The sequence below is a fragment of the Tripterygium wilfordii genome, chromosome 16 (assembly GCF_013401445.1).
Source record: "Tripterygium wilfordii isolate XIE 37 chromosome 16, ASM1340144v1, whole genome shotgun sequence".
Lineage (NCBI taxonomy): Eukaryota > Viridiplantae > Streptophyta > Magnoliopsida > Celastrales > Celastraceae > Tripterygium > Tripterygium wilfordii.
This window is the reverse complement of record NC_052247.1, coordinates 7401754-7421685: the sequence shown is the minus strand read 5'-3', so window position 1 is coordinate 7421685 and position 19932 is coordinate 7401754. Positions and strand designations below refer to the sequence as shown.

The following is a 19932-nucleotide window of genomic DNA, read 5'->3' as shown; positions in this document are numbered from 1 at the left end:
GGATTGGAGGAACATAAGGTCTCACAGGTGGAGCAGGTTTATTGGGGTCAGGCAACCCATACATGATTGCACGACGTGACTGTTGAAACGGCTGCTCTTGTGCTTGAACTTCCTGCTCTTCCAACTTTCTACCAACTCGGTTTTGTTGCTCATCACAAAGTGTGATAGCCATGGCATGCTCCCTATTGTTCGGATTTATCTCAGTTTGGCTTGGAAACTTTCCAGCCTCCCTTTGACTCAATGCTTCAGCGATTTGACCCACTTGTGCCTCCAATTTCTAATGGTTAATTGCCAACTGTCGCACCATATCCTCTAATGTAGTGGTAGGTGGATTGGCTTGATTTTGGGTGTTCTTCGAAGAAAAGTTTGGATGTGCCCGAAAACCTGGATTGTAGGAATTAGAGTAGGGATCAAACCTTGGATTCCGGTTATAAGAGTTCATCATGTTTGCTTGTTCTTGTACAAACTCTGGAAAATCCACTCCTTGAGGGCATGTGATGGTGGCATGGCCAGGAACATGACATATGGCACAGAGCTCTTGTTGAATTGTATGCCCATTCATTGCTAGAAGCATGTCTAACTTACTAGCAATAGCGTCAACCTGCGATCTTGGTGCAAAAATATTAGAATTATTAAGTTCATAAACACCAGCTCACTTACCTCGCGTCTCTAAATGTTGGGTCTCAACTGCTAGATTATCAAACAAATTTTGACATTCTGCTGGAGTCTTATTCCGGATAGATCCCCCTGCGTAATTATTAACTACAGCCTTACTAGGCACTGTCAGTGCTTTATAAAAAATGCGCATCAACACTAATAAAGGCAAAGCATGATGGGGACACTGAGTTAACAAGTTATTAAACCTCTCCCACGCCTCAGAAAATGACTCATCAAGTTGTTGTTCGAATTGCATGATTTTGTCCCTGAGAGCATCAGTTTTCTGAGTTGAGAAAAATTTTTCTAAAAATTTATTTTGTACCTCAGTCCATGTCGCCAGTGAACCCGGCCTCAAACCATTAAGCCATGTCCTTGCTTTATCCTTCATGGTGTAAGGGAAGATCTTCAACCTTAAGTGCTCCTCAGTAACTCCTAGACAAAGACATGCTAGAAACCATATTAAAAATTTCACGAATGTGACTAAGTGGATCTTTCGAACTTAGACCATGAAAAGAAGGCATCATGTTAAAGTGTATGGTCTTAAGCTCGTAGTTCCTAGCTGCCGTCGAAAGTACAATGCAAGATGGAGATTCCGGAATAGTGGGGATGTCAAGATCACCCATCGTTTCAGCTGGAACTATTGCCGCCATCTTCGTGTCTTCGATTGAGGATTCTTCGTTACTTTCACTTCCTTGATTCTTGTTCCTCAACAAACTTTCAATGTCATCTATGTAAGGTTGTAGCTCTCCTTTCAAAGAGCATCTACCTTGCATAAACCTAAAAAAATTAAAATAAAAAAATTAAGTACACAATTAAACTAAACTAATCCCCGGCAACGACGCCAAAAACTTGATGTAATAATTCTCGCAAGTGCACAAGAGTCTACGAATAGTACAGTGTATGCAAGTACGAGGTCGATCCCACAGAAACTAGTTAATCTAATTAATGTACCTAAGTTGATGAATGATTGAGATTTGGGAAAAAAGGAAGGACGATTGATGTAAATAAAATAAAATAAAAACAAAGAAATAAAATTCAGATTTTGTATCCAATAAGAGAAGAACACTAGGGCAATGATTTCACCTAGTAATCCTATCACAAGCATCCAATTAACAAACACACAATTATGGTTTCGATTCAAGGGTTGATTCTTTCTTAAATATGTTGGTTCGTTCGTTCGCGGTGCCAACAAATATTATTAACAATGGATTAATCATGTTCGGTTCGTAGTTTTTAACCCAAGGCTAACAACTCATTATGATCTAAAGAGCTATAACAACCAATCAATCCCCTAAACCTTGTTCATGGCAGTCGACAATTGATTTCCTTAAGTTCAGTTCCACTAAGACACGTGAATTCGGTTCGTTACTTAGTCCTAGCCAGATGAATCTAATTGAGCATTCAATTGGTGGCCAATCAACCAAACAAACAATAGATTATAAACACAGAAATTAAAGACAAGAATCATCAACCAAAATTATGCATTCAATTAATTGAAGTACTTGCAATAATCATACTAGGCTACATGAAGCCCTAGCAAAGGAGTTTAGCTACTCATGTTATAAGAACACAAAGAAACTAAATATGGGAACGCCATGACCAAGAACAAAAACAAAGAGAAAAGCTAGAGACAAGAAGAAGAACAAAAGCTAGAGAATGTGGCTCTCCAATTCGTGTTCTATTGTGCTAGAGGACTCCCTTTTATAGTGACAAAAGCTTCATTCAATTAATGTCAAAATTCAAGTCCAATTCCTTGTATGACTCGGTCTCTTTGTTTCCTTCTTTCTTGCCAGAGTATTTCCTTCAAGAGTCCTTCATATCAAAGCTTCCTTTTGCCTTCCTTCCTCTCACGTTTCTTTGCTTTTTATTGTCAAGAGGTGGCCCCACTTCTTTCACTCTTCAAAACCTTCCAAGATTCACCTTCCTTGACAATTTCACACGAGTAGACACTAGCAAGCCTTGACTTTTTATTATGTTCTTGTACTTATTTCCTTTCTTCTATCTTTCTTGATCTGCAAGTATTCTTCATTCCTTAATTGTATTGATTCATCTCAAAGCAAGTATTGAACTTGGGTCTAAAGAGTCTTTTTCATCACTTTCCTCATAAATATTCTGAAAATCAGAATAATGAAAAGTTATGTAGAAACCATGCTTAGTTCAACTAAAAGAGACAAAAACAAGTGTAAAGTGAAGTATAAAAATATGTAAAATATCATGCTATCACCTACCCTTGGTTTCCAAAACAACAAACCCAACAAAAAGGGAAGAGGTTGACTTCTTCTTTGATTGGGAAACTGGACTGCTGGATGTGTCAAACGTTTTTCACATGTTCTGTCCTTCATAAAAATCTCCAAAAATATGTAAATTGAAGCTTGATGTCTTAGCTTTTCAGGGCTATCTCACACAGCTCTAGCAAAATTCTGTGGAATCTTCTAGACCCACTTCTTCACAGGTAGCGCAGTTCTACCGAGATCATATTTCAGGTCAACTTGTCTTCCAATTCTTGGTTAATTGGCTTCACAGAAAATTCTCAAAATATTCTCCAACATTCTTCAAGGTCTTATTAGCTTTATTATTCAATTGACAATTCTTCAAAATACTCAAAATAGACCATTTTCCTTCAAAAACCATCCAAGTGCTCGAGAAAACTGAAAATGAGGAAAAGAAACTAATAAATCCTTTTTATAGTCAATCGTCTAACAAAAACCAAGTTTAAAGAGTACTAAAATGAGAGAATATATGAGCTTATCACCTACAATTGTTTTTTCCATCGTTTTTCGTTAATGTCTTATTTTCTTTGGCCAAAGTCCTTATCAACTTCTGGAATGCCAGGATTGTATATTTGAAATTCGAAACTCATTTAAGATTGATGCATTCACCTTGTAGATATTTTTAATTCGGGAAAGGTCCCAATCCTCGATTTTGGGATCCTAAGAGGTTGCAACATGATTGCCTTTGGTCTCCTCTACATTGCTCCGGACCTCCGGGCTCTTTGTCCTTTAGAACCTTGTCACGATGACTCCTTGGTTCTGTTTCTGGGTGATGGATGTGCCATTGTTGCAATTGGTTCCACAACAAGAACTATTGCTTGTGGCGTGCTTGGCTGGCATTCATTCTTCTTCAAAGAGTTATCTTTTCTTCTTGAAGGGGGCCAAAGGGTGTTTTCTTTTTCTGATTGCCTTGGGCTCTTTTGTTTTTTTTGTCCTCCAATCTTTATTGGTGGTAGAGCCTTAACACGTTCATAGTCTTTCTTGGATGTTTCCATTGCCATCTTCAGAAGTTCTTCCTCTGTTTCAACTTAGGCCTTTGTGGGACCCTACAAGAGCGCTCGTTGTCGTTATTCCTCAGCAATGCCAGCTTCGAGCCCTGATCTCTCTTTGGCCATCAACATTAGTCTTTCTTCCACTTCTTCGAGACTAGATATTATGTCACGCCCCGATCCGCAGAGCGTGAGGAAAAGGACAAATACACAAAAACCACCACACCAAACACAACCACGTGCATCTCACGCGTTACATCCCAAATCAACATAAAATTTTCCGAAAGTTTCGGCAGCATCTCCTCATAAATACCGCTACGGGAATCCTATGGACTAGGACCATCACAAGGCTCCTATCCATCATCCACCACGTGCCCAAATAACATTCAACACCTAACGTGAGCCCGGGACCACCCTCGGAACCCACCATGCATCTAATGTAAATTCTTATAATTCATGTCATTCGTGCAACGCATATATAAAAAAAAACATTCATTCATCGTGATGCATGAAGATTTACATAATGCCCGATTTATTACCAAGCATTCCAAGGTTATATATTCATCAAATTAAATCACCAATAAATTGACAATAATGCAAAGAAACAATGGTAAGCATGCAAAGGCTTGTCACCCCTCGGGAAGGATCGAGACGGAAACCAAAACTTACCATTCAAGCAATTCGGTGGCTTGAAAATGTTTTGAAATAAAAAGAGTAAGAAATCCCTACCTCGGAGTGGACTCGAAATTCTCACCAACAAGCAACGTACACTCCACGCCAATTCACAAACCTATTTAATGAAATGAACTCCACTTAGTTTCCATATTCATCAACCCATTCAAATCCCACATTCCATACCACACAATATCCCCAATTTCACTAAATTCATCTTCTACCTTAATTCTCTAAGGTTAAACAATTAAATTCATATCACAATATTATTTTTCATCTTAACCCAACCTTAATTAAAGCACTTTGAGTCACTAACCCTGAACCTTGTTAGTTCCACCAACTCAAGAATTTCAAGCTTTCTCTTGAATTGATTCAAGAACCACACTTGTACCTAATAATATAAGAAAATTAGAGCCTAATTTCGAGTTAGTGAACAAAGAAAACTCCATTTGAATCACCATCCCCAAAACCCATTTAAACCCACAACCCTAGGTTCAAAATTACCTTAATCCTTCTCTTTCTTATAGAAAATCAAAGCAAGTGTGTGTGTCCACCTATGAATGACTCTTGCCGGCCGGAACTTCACCGGAGAGTCGCCGGAAGTGGCTGACCAGAGGCGGTGCTGGTGGGAGGATTTCAAAAGAGTGAGTTGCCCTTTCGTTTTTTTTTTTTTTTTCTCTTTTTACTTCCGCGCAGACCTTCACCCACTTAAATATTTTATTTTTTTTCAATACTTTAAGTTAGTTGTTTATCTATTTATTTATATATATATTTTAAATCATTCCATTTTATTCTTTTACTCATTTCACCCTAACTTTAACTCTAATATTCTTTTAACCCTCCCAATAATTCTTTTTACCCTACAATTTATTCTTTTTATAACTAAATCCAATTTATTCATTTTATTTTTATTATTGTATATTTTATTTATTTTTATTTTGGGACGGGATATTACATATTATGCCCCTCAAGAGAGACGTTTGCTATTTTTTAGAGCTAATGCCTTTTCCTTGAGCTTTAACCTCGACATCGATTGAGGTGAAGGTTCATTTTAGGAGTCAAAAAATTTTCTTGGGAGGTAAAGTTTCAAAAGCTGAAAGTTTTACAAAGGTTTAGATTTTGGGCAATGTTGTAAAAATCCTTCTAGTCGATAGTCGGTGCTTGTCGATGCGACTAGAGGGTAATCGGGTCACTTAATCGGTGACCCGATTAAGCCCCGACTAGTCAGTTTAGTCGGGGCAAGTCGTCTTTTTTGCCCACGTTCCATCCAAAACGACGTCGTTATGGTTCCCTTTTCTTGGGTTTTGCTTTTGTGAATTTGACGAGGAAAAATCGATTAATGGATACCCTAACACAGGGCTAAGATCTTGAGGATCCTTTAAAGGGCTACTTAGGACTTGCTCTCTTTCGTCGAACCTTATCGTCTCTACCGAATCAATACCCTCCTAAGACGTATGATCCTACAGATCTCCATAGCACTCGCGAATTTCTCAAATCCAGGGTAATTATCTCTCTCTCTCCCCAAATTTACTGTTAAGCTCTAGTTTAGTACTCTTTCTCTCTTGTAGCCGCGTAATTTGGTCTTATTTGAGGTTTGTGCATTTGAAAGTTATGTCGGTGCTTTCACTTCTTAGCTCTGGTTTCCCTTTTATACACTTTCAGCCCTTAGGAAGTTCCAGCTAGCTTCTAGAGTAGGCTAAAGCTATTATAGATGGTAGTTCAGATTGTCGTAGTTGTGCTTATAGTTGGTACTTGATTGTACTTGTTTGCTTTGCCATTATCGTGAAACTTTAAATTTCTAGAACAACTAAGATTCTAGTTGGTTCTCTTGTGCTATTGGCTGCTCATGCTGGATTGTTGGGCATAATCTGTTTGAGACTTTGAGTTGCGGAATGTGAAATAAGAATCACGAATAATTGAATAAGGTTGTTTCTGCCATATTGAACATATTTTATGGGTTGACAATTATGAATTTTCTTGTTTCTGTGACTACCAATTGAATATATCCTTGTTTTATTTTTTCCTTCACACTGTTGTTTGAATTTCTGTAGTAACCTAGTTGGTTAGGTAGGCTTGTCTTTGTTGTATTGATTTTGTGGCTTCTTTCATATTGCACTGATTTGCGCCCTAGAAGACATTATTGGATGCATACATATATTGCTATTCTGGTTGTGTATTTTTACGGATATGGCTAGTTCATTAGCCGCTTCTAATTCCAATGCTGGTGAAGCCACAAGTGATGTGAACATTCAAAATGCATTGAAACGTGCATCCGGTGATATTGGTTGGGAGTTTGGCGAACTTGTTGATGCTAGTGCATTAGATAAAATCAAATGCAAGTTCTATTCAAAAGTTATGTCCAGAGGCATCTATCGGCTCAAATGTCATATAGCCGATAGGTCAGGCAATGTAAGAGCTTGTCATAAGGCCAGTAAAAAGGCAATTCTCAAAGCTATCTAAATCATAGTTTTTAAACTCGGACCGGCCCGTCGGTCTGACCGTCAAACCCGTGAACCGGCAACTTTCACGGTCCGTTATTTACAAAAGACCGTATAAGCATTAAACCGACAAAAAATAGGTTGAACCGACGGTTTTTCAAAAAATCGTGAACCGCCGATTTATTTAAAAACCGGCTATTTGACAAAATGTCTATTTTATACACCAAAGAGTGAGTTCTGCAAGCAGCATCAGCACTCCATTTGTTTACACGTAAACAGGTTTCAAGATTTTGTCTTCTCTTTGCCTTTTATAGGCTCCACCTTGACCACCTTCCACATTCTTAAGCGATGTGGGATTCATGTAAGGCGTCAAAGTTCAACACTTTAGTCTTTAGCAATCACGTCACTGGTCCCACAATCACATTGAATAATAAAATAGTGAACCTACTTGGTAGTTGGTAACAGGGCCAAACGTCGGCTCGATTTCCAAGCCCATATCTTAGAACAAAACAAAATTGATTTGAAAAGCCCATGGACTCCATACAGGCTTGTGAACAAGAATTGATGCACATAACGTGTTTAGCTAGATGCCTAGAATTAAGACTGAATTGTACATGTATGCTCCTCTAATTTGCTATATAATATATAGTTATATAGTATATAACTATTAAACTATAAATATTTATTATTTTATTATTTATTAAAAACCCGCGGTTCAACCTCCTTCATAACGGTTGAACCTCAAAACCCTTGACCCTTCAGCCTTGACGGTTCGATGCGCGGGTCGGGTTTAAAAACTATGATCCAAATGCCAACAAATAAAACCCACAAGTTCATGACTCAAGGCCCACAAGTCAAACCTACACAAGTCAAGCCCACAAAAAAGAAACCCTAGAAAAATGTTGTTGTACCTAAATAAAAGCAAAATGTTGATGAACATTATTTGTACCCTATTTTTTACTAAGTACACCCCATTCTAGTATATTTTTAAATGGTTAATGGGGTGTACTTAGTAAAACGGGGTACAAATAATGTTCACCAAATAAAAGGGTGGTGTTGGGTCGCACAAAAAGGAGGGAGAGCAAAAAGTGGGGACTGGTCTTAGAAAGGGAAAAAATCGGCAGAGAGAGGAGGAGGTTTGGGGAAGAGAAGTAACAACAAAAAGAGAGGGGAATCAAAAGAGGGTTTCGGTCAAAACACTAAGGGAGAGAGGCTACATTGGGACGGGACAGACTAAAAGAAAGAAGAGAAAGAAGAGAGAAAGAAAGGCAACAAAGGGAGAGAAGAAAATGAAAATAGGGAGAAAAATATAGGGTAGGAAATCGGCAATAAGGGAGAGAAAAAGAACACAAAAAAAGGGAGAGAGGGAGGCGGCAGAGATAACAAAAAAAAGTGGAAGGAAGGGTTTGGTTTTGAGAGAGCAAAAAGTTGAAGATTATAGAAGGAAGTGACAGCAAAAGAGAGGTCTTTGGTGGAGAGAAAAAAGAGAGTGCTTAGAGGCAGATTAGAGAATAGAAAGTCGCAGCAAGGGAGAGGAGAAAAGAAGTTAAAAAGGAGGGAGGAAGGAAAGAAGAAAAGAGAGGAGGGAATTTCGGATAACAGAGATAGAAAAAGAGTGTTTGGTTTTGGGTAGAAAGAAGGTAAATAAGAAAAAGGGAATTAGAATTAAGGTATTTTTCTCAACAAAGAAACAAACCTAGTTCTTACAAAACCATCTTTCTTTCTTTCTTTCTTTAACTTTCCCATATTTACATTCAGACTTGAATCTTTCATATATTGTTTTTGTTGAATTTGTTCTTGGGTTTGGGAGCATTAGCCTGATTTTTTGGGTTCTCATTCTTCATGGGATTTTTATCCCCGTATAGGTGAGAACCCCGCCAACGGCAATAAGGCCCCACACTCACAAACTCTTTCCTTCATGGGATTGTGTCTTCGTATAGGAAGAGCTTTTATTTTGGAGTTGGGCTTGCCGGAAGGTGGGAATATGTTGTGATAATACCAACAAAAGTTGGACAATGACACATAAGTGACAGCTATGCCAAGACCAGTCAACAGTCGAAGTTCCTACTTCGGTATGACCAAGAAGAGGCCGAACTACAGGATTGAAGGCACTACTTCGGTCGTTCACCGAAGTAAGAAGTCTAGACCACATGATAGGAAGGTCATGACCAACCTTCCTAGTACACTCTTTCCAACCAAGGTGGTTCGTCCCGTCCGACCTAGGTAGTTTGGTTCGACCATACCTTACTAAGGTTAGATCTACCAATGAAGAGTCCGAACAGGACACTAACTCCCAAGCAAAGTCCTACTCCCCTTCGGAGAGGGATACGGAGGGAATTTTCCCTCCAAAAAACCCTCTAACAAACCAATAAGAGAGAGTCCAACTCCTACTACAACTCAAACCGCTCAAGCACATATAAAAAGGGGACCTCCACTCTCATGTAAGGATTCTAACTCCTGCACTCAAATTTACTTACTGAGCAAGAGGCAGAGCTCCGAATAGTGAGCCATGCTCCCAAGTTTAGTACCGTACTGACTTGAGCGTCGGAGAGGTCCCCCCAAGAACATCCTCGGGGCCCTATCAAAGCTTATGTTCGCTTCTTGTGCAGGAAAGAAGGTATCCGATCAGTAAGGAAGGACTTGGTATGATTAACTGATTCATCCATTAGGGTTGGTCCTATTTTAGACGTCATCAGGTTGGCGCCGTATATGGGAAGGAAAGTAAACTTCCTGAAAAATACTCACAAAGGTCAGACCAAGAAGAAACAACGCTACTTCAGAAGAAGGAAGACCCCCTCAAAGAATGAGAAAGGTCTCCTCAAAGAAGGAAGATCTCCTCAGAAGAAGAAAGGTCTCCTCGGAAGAAGATAGATCTCCTCAGAGAAAAAGGAAGGTCTCCTCAAAGAAGGAAGATCTTCTTAGAAGAAGGAAGGTCTCCTCAGAAGAAGGATGGTCTCCTTAGAAGAATGAAGACTTCCTAGGAAAAAGGAATACCTCCTCATAAAAGAATGAAGATGTAACAGCCCGACCCACTACGGCCCAATCTCCCCACCAACCACTGGACGGCCCACAACATGCCAGCCTGGCAGTTCCAATCCCTCTGGCCCATACCAGAAAAGATTGGACAATAGTTTAAGGTCTGCAGCGTGTTATATTCTGCACCCAAAGATCTTCCTTGGCCGATGTGGTATTTCATCACAGAACAGTAACCCCCACACCTTGCACCTCAATGTACGCAGAGCAGAGCATCACAGTCCACCCCCCTTAGGAGCCCACGTCCCCGTGGGTCGCACTAGACACGGGCACCGCGCCCCGGCTAGACGCAAGGGACGAAACCCACATACCAAACCAAGGTCGGCTCCGATACCAACTGTAACAGCTCGACCCACTACGGCCCAATCTCCCCACCAACCACTGGACGGCCCACAACACGCCCAGCCTGGCAGTTCCCAATCCCTCTGGCCCATACCAGAAAAGATTGGACAATAGTTTAAGGTCTGCAGCGTGTTATATTCTGCACCCAAAGATCTTCCTTGGCCGATGTGGTATTTCATCACAGAACAATAACCCCCACACCTCGCACCTCAATGTACGCAGAGCAGAGCATCACAGTCCACCCCCCTTAGGAGCCCACGTCTCCGTGGGTCACGCCAGACACGGGCACCGCCCCCCGGCTAGACGCAAGGGACGAAACCCACATACCAAACCAAGGTCGGCTTCGATACCAACTGTAACACCTCGTACCTCAATGTACGCAGAGCAGAGCATCACAGTCCACCCCCCTTAGGAGCCCATGTCCCCGTGGGTCGCGCCAGACACGGGCACCGCGCCCCGGCTAGACGCAAGGGACGAAACCCACATACCAAACCAAGGTCGGCTTCGATACCAACTGTAACAGCCCGACCCACTACCACCCAATCTCCCCACCAACCACTGGACGGCCCACAACACGTCCAGCCTGGCAGTTCCCAATCCCTCTGGCCCATACCAGAAAAGATTGGACAATAGTTTAAGGTCTGCAGCGTGTTATATTCTGCACCCAAAGATTTTCCTTGGCCGATGTGGTATTTCATCACAGAACAGTAACCCCCACACCTCAATGTACGCAGAGCAGAGCATCACAGAAGACCTCCTCAGAAGAATGAAGACTTCCTCCGAGAAGAATGAAGGTCTTCTCAAAAGAAGGAAGACCTCCTCAGAGAAGAATGAAAGTCTTCTCAGAGGAAAGAAGACCTCCTCAGAAGAGAATGAAGGTCTCCTTATAAGAAGGATGGTCTCCTTAGAGGAAGGAAGACATCCTCATAAACGAAGGAAGATCTCCTCAAAAGAAGGAAGACATTCTCAGAGAAGAAGGAATGTCTTCTCAGAAGAAGAAAGACCTTCTCAGAGAAGAAATAAGGTCTCCTCAGAAGAAGGAACACCTTCTCAGAAAAGAATGAAAGTTTCCTCGGAAGAATGAAGACCTCATCAGAAGAGAATGAAGAATTTCTTAGATAAGGAAGGTCTTCTTAAAGAAGAAGGAGAATCTCCTCATACAGGGAAGATCTTCTTAAAGAAAAATTAACACTTCCTCCCAAAAAAATCTACCTCAATAAAATTACCAAATAGGAAGAAGAAGACTTACCTCTTTGAAAAAAAAACTTCATCAATAAATTGTCAGATGCGGCCACCTGATAGAGCACGCACCAGTTTGGCCTCTCAGTTCAATTCATAATAGTTCGGCCACCCGATAAAGCACATTCTAGTTTGTCCTCCCAGTTCAACTTGCTCCAATACGGGAAGGAGACCTCCTCAGCATGAACCAACTCTTCCTCGGCAAATTGCTGAACATGAGGGAGAAGACCTAGGTCCTCGAAAAAACTCTTCCTTAGTGAATTTTTAGACAGGAGAAACCACTTTAGTAAATTTTGAAAAGAAAAATTCAAGTGTCAACGAATAACTACTCTTACCAACATAGAATCGGAGCTGGCATACTCTACCTTGGTCCGAGGGCATATGTGTGGAACACACTCTGCACCTCAAATCCAAATCAAAGGACCAGATAGGTCTCGTCAAGGCCAGTTCGGCCCAAAAGACTTGGAAAAAATTCCAAGTCCAAAATAGGATCGAAGCGTCCCACTGAGGCCAGTTTGGCCCAAGAGACTTGCGAAAAATTCCAAGTCCAAAAGAGGATTGAAGCATCCCACCAAAGCCAGTTCGGCCTAAAAAGACTTGTAAAAATTCCAAGTCTAAATCAGGATCGAAGTGTCTCACTTAGGCCAGTTCAGCCCATCAAGACCCCTAGAAAATGGGAATACCCTCCCAGAAATAAGAAGGTATGCATAAAAGACTTTATTATCATAGTCACAACAAGATACCAAAATCATACACAAGAAACTCCACTTCATGCAGACACCACGAGTGCAAAATAGTGAATATCTCCGCCTATCTGTATTTTGCAGCATACTAGAGAGCTTCATCTTCACCTTTTCTAAAATAAATTCAACAACAAAAATGATTTTCCTAGGGGTTGAATCATGAAACTGTTTGTTCCTTTAATACCACAATCCATACACAGCCACTGATAATAAAGTCTAGTAATTGTGTGGATGAAACTCTTACTCTTCAAACGAGCACTAGCCAAGCCCATTAAATCCACCCAAGGAAGAACATGCCATATAATGAACGAGCATTAATACTGCGCCAAACCTCCATAGAGCTCTCCTGCAGAATCATAAAGCTCTTCAAGGGAATTCCCAGGAGTTCTGACAAGTTGTTCAATCAATGTAGTAAGGATCACAACAAGTTGCATTTTAGCACTTGTTCCTCAACAGTCGATGCATACTAGTGAGCAGCCTACTCTACCTCAGCCGTTAGCCACCATGCTGAAGGTCAGCTCATCGACATCAAATCCTAGTAGTAGCAACAATGGCCACCCTGTTGTGGCCAACATAGCTCTAGTTTCTATGGCTTTTCCTCTAGCTTCAGTGTAGAATATTCAGAATCTTGGAACGCAAGAAAGGAGTTTTTGGGTGATGTCTTCTGCCTCAACTTGTTTAACTCCATTTACTACCATTCCTATCATTGGCAGCACAACCGTTCCCTTGGGAATAATGGTGAATGAGTAGAGGGATATGAACGAGACAAATTAGAAGCTTCCTTAGGTGACACCTCCTACAAATCTTTGGAGAGAGCAATATTTTCAACCACAATAGCAGCAACACCAACCTTACCTCCAAGCAGAGATAGGGGGCAGGTTCTGTTTGGCTATCAACAACATTATCGCCAATCGTAGATGATTCAATGACAACCTCAGCAGGTAGTGAACAGGGATCAAGTCGTGAACATAGTTCAGGACATGCTAGGCCTTAGGCACTTGGAGAGACCCATGTACCGCTGGCCTTTCACTAAGAGAGAAGACTGTATTCCACTTCCCTAAGGATTTTAGCCTCCTGATTTCTCTTTGTTCTCTGGCAAAGACTCCTAGTCAACCATGGAGCACATAGCTCGTTTTACTATTCAGTATGGTGAAGTTGGCTCGAAGGACGACTACAAGCTCAAATTGTTTGGGAACTCTCTCAAGGGTATAGCCTTTTCTTGGTATATCAAGTTACCCGCTAACTCTATTGATACATGGACAGAAATGGAGGAGGCTTTCCATAGGCAATTCTACAAAGAAGAACCAGAAGTCACGGTGGTAGATTTGTCAAGAACCACTAAATTTTCAAGAGAGCCAATTGAGTCATTTCTTACCAGATTCAAGAAAGCCAGGTTTTGACGTAACACTGAGATTCCAAAATGAGAAGTAGTGGATTTGGCAATGAAAGCGATGCTCGTTCAATTCAAGAAGAAGTTTGATGATTTGGACTTCCAAGACTTCTCTCACCTAACTACCAGGTTTGTCTACTACGAAAAAGTCTTGATGTAAGAACAAGACATGGTCAATTCATCCAAAGGAACCTACTACATGGACACGAACTACATGGTGGTCAATTTCGATGATGACTTAATCAGGAGGTGATCGTAGCAGAATTCTAAGCAAAAAGTCCAACATTTGCAAAGATATCGTCAAGTCAGAACCTCCTAAGTAGCCAGCTATAGGATAATCCATGTTAGCCAAATTCTATGCTTATGACGTATCCAAAACAGAGAAGATCTTTGATTTTCTCCTGGCAGATGATAGGTATGATAATACCTATTGTTTTTGGTAGAAATATCCCCCTCTTAAGCTTTCTTTTGATAAATAATGAGTGTATTTATGTGTTGATTTGTATTTTGATAGGTTGATTGCGGTTTGGATGAAAAGCGACGGAAAATGGGCTGAATTGAAGGAAATGTCCACCGACCTTCGTGTGTTCAAATAGTCATAACTTTCTGTCATGTTATTGGAATCGCGTGAAATAAAAGGCATTGGAAACTAGACATCTCAAGATTTCCGTAGAAGCTAAAATCAGGCAAATCGGAGGTCATATGGAGAAGTTATGGTCATTTGAATTGTGGGACTAGGCGTAACGCGCCTAGGCATGCGCCTAGGCGTTTTTGCGCCTAGGCGCACCATTGTGCACGCCCAGAATCATTTATGCACGCCCAGTCCAGAGAGCATTTGATGTGAAGATGATTGAAAATATATACCACGCCTAGGATTGCGTCTAGGCGTGCTCCTAGGCGTGGTACGCCTAGGCGTGAATTCAACACGCCTAGGCGCAAAAAGCAATTTTCTGGGATGTTTTAATTCGCGAATTGCCCGAGCCGCAGGGGGACTTTTGACTCCGAACTGATTTTCTGGAGAGCGAAACCAGAGGGGGAAGGCGACTCTTGGAGCTAGGAGGAGAGATTCTTCAGCTCAACTTGGATTTACTCAACTAATTGGGTATATTCATGATTTTCTCATCTCTCTTCTTGTGTTTTTCTCTCATTATGTGTAACTAAACCTCTTTGCCAAGGCTAGGTTGAAGCCTTGGGTTTGATGACTTTGTTTATGACTTGATTTACATATATATGAGTTGATTTGGGTATAAATCTTGTGTTTCTATGTTTGATTGCAATTTCTTCATGCTTGGGGTGTTTGGCCAACACTTCAGGTTTTTGGATGCAATTGTTTGGAGAATTTGCTTAGACAATAATATGTCAAGTAGATTATGCTTCTTGAAACACTTGATTATGAATGCGTCTCCCTTTAATTAGGTGACAATTTGTATGAATTCTAATCTCCAAAGAACTCCATGAATTCCTATGCATGTTTAGACCAATAAGATGGCTAGAATGTATTTAGGAATATCCGACCTAGGCCAATAAGATGGCTAGTAATCATTTCCCAAGGGGGATTCCAAAGCCTTGGTGTTCATCTCATATTCGTTAACTAATCTCATTTGCATTAGTTGCATCCTTATTCTAAGAAGATACCAAAAACACTTTGCTATTTGCTTGTTTTAGTTTAATTACCAAACCAAACAATCTTGAGTTGAACTTTACTTTTGATTGCATTGTCCATACATACATACAAATATACATTTGGATTAGACATAACACCGTCCCTGTGGATTCGACCCTTGCTTATCATTGTGCTGTAGTCGCCGACTAGTACACTTGCTAGTAAGGTTAATTTAGACCCAACAAGTTTATGGCGCCGTTGCCGGGGATGGTAGCTTACGTTTGATCCATTTTTGTTATTTGTCCATAATTTTTTTCTTTGTTTGTACATAATACTTGTACATAAATGTTTTTTACTAATTTTGCTTTTGTTGGCATATGCTTTGAGATGGGATATCCTCCACCATGTGCTTATCAAGGAGCAGGTTTTTATGGGTCAAGCTCATATTTGCAAGAATATAGTGCAAGGACAACTCCACCAAACAATGCCCCATATCCCCCATGCAACCCCTTCTCCAACACTTATAACTCTGGAAGGTGCGAACGACCTCAATTCCTATGGAACAACTACCAGCATCAATTTGTTCCTAAACAAGCAGCACCACCACCATTGCTTGAGCAAGCACAAGACTCATCTCTAGAAGACGTACAAAATGCATTGGTTACAAGTACCCAAAAGTTGGATGCAAACACTCAAGCTTGTAGAGAGGAGATGTGTCAATGGGCTTCACCACCACCGCTTGAGCAAATACATGAGTCATCTTTGGATGACCTACTCGATTCCTTAAATGCGAGTACCCAAACTTTAGAAGAGGCAACGCATAGGATGGTATCAAGCAAGAATCAACCTTGCCAGCCTACAACGAAACAAGTGAAGGGGAAGATATATGTGAGACAACTCAAGCAGTTACATTAAGCAGTGGCAAAGAGTTGGAGCTTAGAGGAAAAGTTGAGTATAATTATGTGGATGAAGAGGAGTATGAGATAATGCTTCTCACTTCATTTTCGGAGATGGATCCACCAATGAAGGAGGGTATGGATTTAGAAGAATCAGCAAATTCTCCATCAGCTGTAGAATGTGAGATAGTTTCAATCGAACAAGCAATTAATGGACCTACATGGGTTGAGGAAGATATAGAAGAGAAAGCTCTTGTCGATTTTGAAAAAAATTTGAAAGTTGAAGATTTGGAGAACAAGTATGATAATGTGGTAGAGGAAGAATGTGATAACTTTGCAGAAAGGCATGAGGATGACACACTCCACAATCAGGTGCTATCACCATTTGAAGCACAATTCATTGACTTTGTTGGAGTTTAGGAGCCTAATGTAAATCTCAGTGCTTTCATATTGCAAATCCTGGAGGAAATTTTGCCAACAAAGAAAAAATGGAAGCTTCAACAAAACATGGAGAGCTACATTGCAAGATCATTGAAGAAGCTTCCCCTCTACTCAAAATATCTCTTCCATTGGCATGGAAGACAACAGTTTCAACCAAGAGGGCCAAAGGAATTTAGAGATAGAATCTTTTTGAAGGGCACATCAAAGAAGGATGTTTGTGCCCCATTTCTTGAGCCACTGCAAAGTGGTGGATCTCGTCTAGCTGAAGACAAGAGAGGGTGCATAAAGACCTTGAAGAATTGTGGCCAGGCCAGTACCCCAGTCCACTCGATGCATGACTCCAACCCCCAGGTTGTATTGTTTCAGCTTATCCTCTTTTTAGTACATTATTACATTGTTATGTTTTGCATTGAGGACAATGCATTCTTTAAAGTGTGGGGTGGTATGGATTATCTTGTGCGAAATTTCACATGATTTTTGTAGTAGCCGAATTTTTTTTTTTTAAAAAAAAAAAATTTGAAAAATTTGAAAATTTTCAGTGCTTGAATCTTGCATATTGATGGGAGTTTTCTGTTGAATTGAGTGCTATACTGAAATGCAGCTGATCTTGGTTTGTGGAACCCATCTTATCCTTCTATATGCTTGACGTCTACTCTATTGGATAATCACTTGAATTCACTTGCACGAGAATGTGTGCTTGTGGGGTATGACTTAGGTGAATAGATGTTGAATGTGGACTTTCTCTGAGATGATCTAGAGCACCATGTTAGTGATATTCTTGGCACTAGTTAATTATATGACTGTTAAAAAAAATGAAAAAAAAAAAATGATGATGATCAAAAGCATGTTCCGCTCATGTGTTGTTGCTGAGTAACCGGGGCTCTTGTCTAACCAACTCGAGTTTCGTGTAAAAAGGTGAGGCAATCATGATGAACATACTAGGCTAGCTTAACTTCGAAGCCTTTTCAACTCGAGTGATTGATCCGAGGCGTGCTTTATCACATAATGCCCTAAACCAACTGGTTGGGAGTCATTGGTTGAGAACTCGTTACATGGGTTGACTAGAAAGCTTAAAGGAGTGAGCATTGCACAGTCCTAGTAAGATGAAAATAAAAATAAAATAAAAAAAAAAGAGAAGAAGAAGAAGAAGAAGAGAAGTATGTATATAAATAAAAGTGCCTTGGTATTACTACTTGACTGTTCTTGGAATTCTTGGAATGTGACTATGTTTGGCGCCTATGAACTCTTGGAAGCCAAATATTTATACATTTCTTCTTTGCACGCACTTAATGTAGATGAGGTAATAGAGTAGAAGGATAATCTTCACTGAGTATATGGTTTGGATGAAGTGTGGGGTCTCCACATATTTTTGATTGGATGGCATTGATGTATGTTGTTTCGATTCTAGAGATTTCCCTCCCATATGTTTGATTTGAGTTATCTTGAAATGTTTGTGGGTGTCGTTCTTGTAAGCACTCAGGAGACAAAACTCCTCCACTAGGGACACCTAGGGGTTAAAGGCTTGTTGCATACGCTAAATGCAATCGCGATTCCTGCGTTAGTGAGTTAGGATGTTAGTTGGTAGATGTACTTAGTTTAGTTTTACTTGAGGACAAGTAAGGTTTAAGTGTGGGTGTTTGATAGGTATGATAATACCTATTGTTTTTGGTAGAAATATCCCCCTCTTAAGCTTTCTTTTGATAAATAATGAGTGTATTTATGTGTTGATTTGTATTTTGATAGGTTGATTGCGGTTTGGATGAAAAGCGACGGAAAATGGGCTGAATTGAAGGAAATGTCCACCGACCTTCGTGTGTTCAAATAGTCATAACTTTCTGTCATCTTATTGGAATCGCGTGACATAAAAGGCATTGGAAACTAGACATCTCATGATTTCCGTAGAAGCTAAAATCAGGCAAATCGGAGGTCATATAGAGAAGTTATGGTCATTTGAATTGTGGGACTAGGCGTAACGCGCCTAGGCGTGTTTGCGCCTAGGCGCACCATTGTGCACGCCCAGAATCATTTATGCACGCCTAGTCCGGAGAGCATTTGATGTGAAGATGATTGAAAATATATACCATGCCTAGGATTGCGCCTAGGCGTGAATTCAACACGCTTAGGCGCAAAAAACAATTTTCTGGGATGTTTTAATTCGCGAATTGCCCGAGCCGCAGGGGGACTTTTGACTCCGAACTGATTTTCTGGATAGCGAAACCATAGGGGGAAGGCGACTCTTGGAGCTAGGAGGAGAGATTCTTCAGCTCAACTTGGATTTACTCAACTAATTGGGTTTATTCATGATTTTCTCACCTCTCTTCTTGTGTTTTTCTCTCATTATGTGTAACTAAACCTCTTTGCCAAGGCTAGGTTGAAGCCTTGGGTTTGATGACTTTGTTTATGACTTGATTTACATATATATGAGTTGATTTGGGTATAAATCTTGTGTTTCTATGTTTGATTGCAATTTCTTCATGCTTGTGGTGTTTGGCCAACACTTTAGGTTTTTGGATGAAATTGTTTGGAGAATTTGCTTAGACAATAATATGTCAAGTAGATTATGCTTCTTGAAACACTTGATTATGAATGTGTCTCCCTTTAATTAGGTGACAATTTGTATGAATTCTAATCTCCATAGAACTCCATGAATTCCTATGCATGTTTAGACCAATAAGATGGCTAGAATTTATTTAGGAATATCCGACCTAGGCCAATAAGATGGCTAGTAATCGATTTTAGGGAGATTTGGCTTAAGTGCGCTAAAACCGACTTAGGTACGGATTCGTTATGCCCGAATTAGCAAATATGTGTGTGAATTTGTGTCATTGCAATTCACTTCCCAAGGGGGATTCCAAAGCCTTGGTGTTCATCTCATATTCGTTAACTAATATCATTTGCATTAGTTGCATCCTTATTCTAAGAAGATACCAAAAACACTTTGCTATTTGCTTGTTTTAGTTTAATTACCAAACCAAACAATCTTGAGTTGAACTTTACTTTTGATTGCATTGTCCATACATACTTACAAATATACATTTGGATTAGACATAACACCGTCCCTGTGGATTCGACCCTTGCTTATCATTGTGCTGTAGTCGCCGACTAGTACACTTGCTAGTAAGGTTAATTTAGACCCAACAAGTTTATGGCGCCGTTGCCGGGGATGGTAGCTTACGTTTGATCCATTTTTGTTATTTGTCCATAATTTTTTTCTTTGTT

General features: G+C 40.3%; 1 non-coding gene across 1 annotated transcript; it reads left to right on the top strand.

The window, feature by feature from the left end:
• Positions 1-824: 824 nt before the first annotated feature.
• On the top strand, positions 825-931 carry LOC119981567. The gene has a single exon (XR_005464178.1). It is a non-coding gene; the product is annotated as a small nucleolar RNA R71 (small nucleolar RNA).
• Positions 932-19932: the final 19001 nt, after the last annotated feature.